Consider the following 7130-nt stretch of genomic DNA (forward strand, 5'->3'; position numbering starts at 1 on the left):
TTATTGACTTTGTGACTTCGTCATGTGACCACCTACTCGATTTTGAACTTCTGACGTCATCGTTGCGGAGTTTGTTCATGTTCTTTTGACATGTTGTTGAGGTCCGATACTTCAGCTTATAAAGTGTCTCTATCATTTCGTCTTTTTTGTGTTGTATTCTAATTCAGAAGGAATTTTCTGTGTGCGCACTTTCTTTATGTAGCTAGTATATAATAACACACTTGCTAAAAAATATAATTGCAAAATATGTTCTGGTCAAAACGTTACTGAAACTCACAACAGAGATTTGTACTTCTCGTACATGCGGACATACCATCAAGCTGGTTCGTCAGTATTCTCATGGGCCCGTACTTCTTCCCCTTAATTTCCTCTGGTTCAGTCCAACGGGTTGGTCTTCGACACGTCTTCAAAGAGGAGAAAACGTCTACCGTTACCGTCAGTATGGGGCTGGTAATCTGAGGGCTGCTTACTATTCGCAGACTCATATGTTCTTTTCCACCCCTCAGAGCAAAATGTAGTCCTGTGAAATATTAAAATTATTACATTTAAGGTGAACTCTAATTTCGATGAAACCCATATAAAATGTTTTATGCGATGTTATGATGAATTAAGAAAGTTGGGTTTTTTCAATACCAATAATTAGGAAATTTTGTTGGGAACTAATTACTTAAAACTAACAAAATGGTCACGAATTAGGTACAAACCAAATACGAGTATGCTGCGACTGATATATTATTGGGTGTTTGAGAACTGTGGATAAATTGTCAATTCAATACCAGTAAACATGTAGTCACCTGTAAGGTATTGTACCATACCGAGAAGCTTCTGGGGAGTGTAATCACTGAGAATATTTAGGTCCAAAAAGAAAGATGTGTTCCTCTACGAAGGAGATAACTTCTGTTGATTTGTCCCTAGACTCTGTCCCATATTGGAACAATGACTGCTATATTTTAAGACATCTTGTTCACACGATGACAATTTACAAACACATATTCAACAGCCTTCGACTTTAAGTCTTTCTTTTGTTTGCCGACACTAATATCAATCAACAACCATGTTCAAGACAAGCTTTCAACAGGAATGTAAGAATATTTGATTTTACTTGGGGTGAAGAAGAGAACGACCCATACTACTATTCCGTCAAAATCTAGCCTGAATTAATAGAACATTTGAAAACGGAAGTCGAATCAAAACGGGCCATCAAATGGGAACTTTGTACCCAGTTCAAATTCAGTAAAAAAGATAGGTCGGGTCAACAGTCTTATGTTGAACACTTCTTTTACAAACCAAAATGTCCCAACTGCCTATTAACCATTGAAAACATGGTTGATGACATGTGTTTTGTGAACTGCGTGTTAAAAGCTCATTTGTTCCCTGTTCAATCCCATCTGGTCAGAGAACAAGTGAATCAGACCACACGAGTTAGACTTTAACGGTTGTGCATTCCCCATGAGTCTCAAACATATTTCTAAATTTGAAAAAGCAAACGATCTCAGTATCAATATGTATGGCATTGATGAAGATGATAATCAGCACCATGTTGTCTTTCCTTTACGAGGCAGTTCCAATATGAACCATTTACCCACAGAACGTCAGATTTATCCCCTGTTAACTACAGAAGTAGATGAGGAAGAGTCAGACTAACCTCCTATATCTCAGTATGTTCGGAACACCAGTTTGCCAGTTTTGGTCAGAAAAGCAAATATATCTGTCGAAAATGTTTGTGGACTTTCACGTCCAAAGACAGATTAATACAACATACCTCTTACTGTTATGACAAAGCGCAATGGGGCGGTGGGGTAGCCTAGTGGTTAAGGCGTTCGCTCATCACGCCGAAGACCCGGGTTCGATTCCCCACATGGTTGCAATGTGTTAAGCCCATTTCTGGTGTCCCCCGCCGTGATATTGCTGGAATATTGCTAAAAGCGGCGTAAAACCAAACTCACTCGCTCACTCACTAATGTATTATAATGCCTGAACCAGATAAAGCCTTTCGAACATTTAGGTCACTATGGTAAAATGGTTAAAGCCCACTTTGTAATCTACCGTGATTTTGAATCCGTGCTGGCACCTTTAGAACACAAAGAGATATAAGAGCACCGTCCCTGTGGTTACAGGTATCAAATCGTATATTGGGAATGTAACTTGTACTCTTTTCCATTGAAAGCCTATAACGAGGAACAGACTGCTCAAAATTTCATGAAACAACCTTTGGAGCATTACCATCAAATCATGGAAATTTTAAACCATCCCTTTGACAAATGAGGAAAAGTTAGCTTTAAATTTGGAAACCCATTGCTATCTCAGTGGACAGGAAGCACAGTAGGACGAGAGATGTATCGATCACGATCATTTGACGGTCGAGTCAGGAGTCTGTGTCACAATTTTTGCAATGTTAACTCCATCAAATCCATATTTGGAATGTCATTTGTCTTAATGCTTCATGCTATGACAACCATTTCATTCTTCAAGCTGCATAATTATTTGCTGACCGAAAATTGACGTGCATAGGTAAAAATTCTGAACACTTCATGTTTCAAATTAGTCATCTTCGTATTTGGACAGTTACACATTTTTTATTACCAGTTTGCAAACTTTGGCTGACAATTTAAGAAGCAAAGGTCAAGAATAATTTAAATATTTGGCAAAGAACTATCCTGAACATGTGGATTTGTTGACTCGAAAATTGACCTATTTTGGTGAATACGTGGACTATTTAAAAAAATTGATCGGAACAGACTTCCCAAGGCAGGGAGATTTTTATTCTTCCTTAACAGAAGAAACCATTAAATATCAAGACTATGTTTTTGCTCAACACATTTGGGATACTTTCAAAATTACATCGGTGAGAGAATTTATGGAATTATATGTTGCTGTTGACATATTGATTATGAAGGTTTTCGTGTCATGTGTCTATGCTGTCATAAGTTAGAACAGTGTTAGTACTTCACTCTCCCTGGAATGGCCATGGATGCATGTCTGATGACAGGGGTGATTCTGGATCTCATGACTGATCCCAACATGTACGGCTTTGTCTTCAAAATGGTGAGAGGAGGTGTGGCTGGAATCAATCATCGTCATGCCGAAGCCAACCACAACACATGACCCGTCCAAATCTTACTTGTTCTATTTTGACATAAATAATCTGTATGGTGCAGCCATGACTTGCCCTGGGAGTACTGCACTTTACCGGGCGCACTTTTTCAGATTAATTAGCGTTGCTGGGGTTCCCTAACCCTAACCCTAACCCCTAATCCTAAGGATCGTAAAGGGTGCCTAACCCTAAGGATCGTAAAGGGTGGCATACCCTTACCCTAAACCCTAAACCTAAGGATCGTAAAGGATGGCATACCCTAACCTTAAACCCTAACCGTAAGGATCGTAAAGGGAGCAGAGAGGGCTGCGCCCGGTCAAGTGCATTCTGCCGACCCCGAAGGTGACATGGATTACATTTTAGATTGTGATTTGGAATATCCTCGTCATCTTCACTCCGTCCATCAATCGTTGCCCCCTTGCTGCCACCAAAGAAAGCATTCCTTACGAAGACTTGTCATCATCAGCAATTGCTTAAAGAGCTTGGTATCAAAAGGAAGAAGCCCACGGGAACCAAACTTATCTCGACACTGAAAGACAAACGAAATTACATGTATTTTGCACTTTGCAGCAATATTTACATTTGTTTTGAAACTGAAAAAGTTCTCAAAGTTTTGAAATTAACTCAGTCTCCATGGATGAAATCTTACATTGAGTTTAATACTCAAAAACGAAAAGAAGCCACTGACGACTTTTCAAAAGAATTGTTTTGTTGCTTTCTAATGCCGTTTATGGGAAACGAAATGTCAGAAATTACAAGCAAAGTGACTAAATCATGACGGAGGAAAGTAGGCACAGATATACGGCGAAGCTCGTGCCTGTGGGCTTCTCCTTGTTGGAACATGCTGAAAGCTTATTCTACGATTTTCATTACAATGTCTGGTTAAAGAATATCCTAGCGAGCACATACACGTCCTCATGACTGACACAGATAGTTTGTTTTATCAAATCTGGTCACCCGTGGGCTCTTCTCTCAACAATCCTTAAGAGACTTTATGCTAGCTCACCTTCACCTCTGTGATACCTCAAACTCTCCCGAAGACAACTCACTTCATTCGATGGAAAGTAACAAAGCCATTGGTCTGATGAAAGATGAAGTGGGTGGTCAAAGTATCCGATTGTTTATAGGACTTCGATCCAAAAACTATATCTTTATATTTGTAAAAACAAAATTTTAGCTTCTTTCCCGGTCAATCCAAGTCCTTTCACGAAATCATTAGAGGATGCTATAAAAGGAAGGAAATATGGATATTTCTTGATCGATGATTCCCCTTATGTCGATGAACACTATGCAGGCTTATGCACAGGCATAGTTCCTGAAAAAGTGTGAACCGCATACTTACCTAAAGAGCTATATAAATAAAATAGGAATGGACTTTGGTCTGACAAGAGAGGATGATTGCGATAAGTAGGGGAAAGACAAGGAATATTGGCGGATCATAGCATCTCGCTCCCTTGTGGATCATGAAGCCAACACCCTATAAAAGTCGTCGGCTGAACAGGGATGCGTTCATTTGCCATTGAAGTGAGGGAATGATAAGGCATCATCATTTACGACCTATTACAATAACATGTGTCTTTCCTATACATGTTGGAACAAGTCAACGCGCAGCGGAGGAAAGCATTGCTGATGCATCTGTCACTCGAACAATCCAAGGCTATTATTACCATGATTTATAACATTCTGAGAGAAAACATGCCCCTGTCCGACTCTGACAAACTCGACTACGACGATATAAATATCTCATTAGGACACCAACCAGCAAGGCTGTGAGAAGTCGGTAGAAACGGGAGCTGTTCATCTCTCATCGTTTGATTTTCTGCATTTGCATAAGAGCATTGGTCACTTCTAGTCCCCTTTGAAAAAAACAATGAGCACGGCAATGATTCTGCTGACTGACCAAGAAGAACAGAAGCACAAGAACAAGACACCAATTCAGAATGCTCAGGCAGTGCTGACTGAAGATCAGACACCGCCTCAGAAGACAGTGAATGAAAGAAACGAGGACACTTTGACAGAAGGAGTTCAGGGTGAAAACCAACCTCGCCATGTCAGTGATCTCATGCTGCTACGAGTTCCCAATCTGCTTCTCAAAAACGTTTCTGCAGCGACTTGTTGATGTACAAAGTTGGCATGATCATATTTCTTTTTTCTATCTTTCTTTTACATCATGCTTCTATCAAAACTCACTTTGAACCCGAAGGTTGTTTGACAGTCAAATATGCCAATCATAAAGTGACTTATGTAAAATTAAAATTTCCCACCACCTCTTGGATTTACAAGAATTAAGAAATAAGCATGAATCTGATTACTCTAAAATTGTATGCAAAAGTTGTGATAGTAATTATATACTGAAAACGAATACCATGTAATATTTAAATGCAATGCATTTACTAATCTCAGAGGGGCGGTGGGGTAGCCTAATGGTTAAAGCGTTGTCTCGTCACGCTGAAGATCCGGGTTCGAATCCCCACATGGGCACAATGTGTGAAGCCCATTTCTGGTGTCCCCCGCGGTGATATTGCTGGAATATTGCTAAAAGCGGCGTAAAACCAAACTCAGTCAGTCAGTACTAATCTCAGAAATAAATATTTGTCTCCGCTGAATCAAGATATAATGCAGATCAAAATGATCACGACATGGCTAGCTTACTAGACTCAAACAATGTACAAACTCTCCATGCAGTTGCATCATTAATAAATCTAATATATTTTCTTACATCTGTAAAACTAAAATCTAAATCAAAGTGGCAAAAAAATTAAATTGTTGCATATCATTTTTTACACGGGGTTGCAAGGCCAACATATTGAATAAAACGTCTATCTGTTATTTAGAAATAATGTTTTAGTACTTTATTACACAGTTTACCTCTAATTTTCAGTTTTGTACAGATAAAATCTGCAGTTAACGCAGCTGCATCGATCGGAGTTGCCTCTCTTAGACCATCTCGCATTGTAAAATGTATGACGACAAGGTGAAGCGTTGTAAAATATCACAACCTAACCTCCTTCAAGTGTCAAGCTGTGTGATATTAAGCATGAAATATGTACACACAAATTCATACCTACGTACTTAAAAAAAACCCAAACCCCAAATCGATTAAATCAAAGAATGTGTGGGAGTCGATATTTCAGGAGGAAAACAATTTCCTAACACTTGAGCAAAGAGAAAAGAGCAAACTGGTTTCTTACATGGGTCATACACGTTGGGTACCGCCGTTTAAGTGTCGCTGGGACGTTGAATATACACAACCCATGTGGTATGGTGTAGAAATCAGTGAGTGAAACATGACGCTAGATTAGGGAGGAGTGAAATGTAAGTGAAATGTATGTTATGGAGTGAGTGAGTGAGATAATTGTAATAATGAACAAATAGAAATATTAGAAACCTACACTTAGATACTCAATATGTGGATCAGTAGGAGGAACCAGTCATGAAACACTTTACAGGGAAACGGGGTTTTGCTCACTGTCTGACTGACGACCATAAATTTTGTAAATTCCGTATAATGAATAATGGCCTAACTCCTAAATACCTGTCCTTATGGGTCCCATACAATATATTCAGCATATAACCTTCGTAACTAACGACTTTCAGACAAATGCAGGGTGCTTATACCAGTATTATCGATCTTTTCAGCCATCTGTTATTCAAGCTTGGAATGCACTAGATATTAATGCTAGAGATGTAGGTTTCTTATTTAGGTTTAAGCAATTGAATTCCAGAGCAATTAAGCTTTCTTAAAATTTTACATCCGGCGCCAATGCCAAGTGATTCTATCTAGGATTAGGCTCGGTTGTAGTGATTTAAAATCACATTTATTTAACAGATGTGTGATTGATGATCCCATCTGTGGCCTTAACAGAGAAGATGCTTTCCACTACTTTCTATGCTGTCCCCACTATGCCCAGTTCAGAATTGATAAATACTTTGTTGTTAACCACCTTAGCATATGTACTACACTCCACGGCAATGGTGATTCTTCTCCTTCAGCCAATGAAAACATTATACAATCAGTTAAAAATTACATCACTGA

Source organism: Haliotis rubra, unplaced genomic scaffold (assembly GCF_003918875.1).
Source record: "Haliotis rubra isolate DU_JTF1 unplaced genomic scaffold, ASM391887v1 Scf95, whole genome shotgun sequence".
Lineage (NCBI taxonomy): Eukaryota > Metazoa > Mollusca > Gastropoda > Lepetellida > Haliotidae > Haliotis > Haliotis rubra.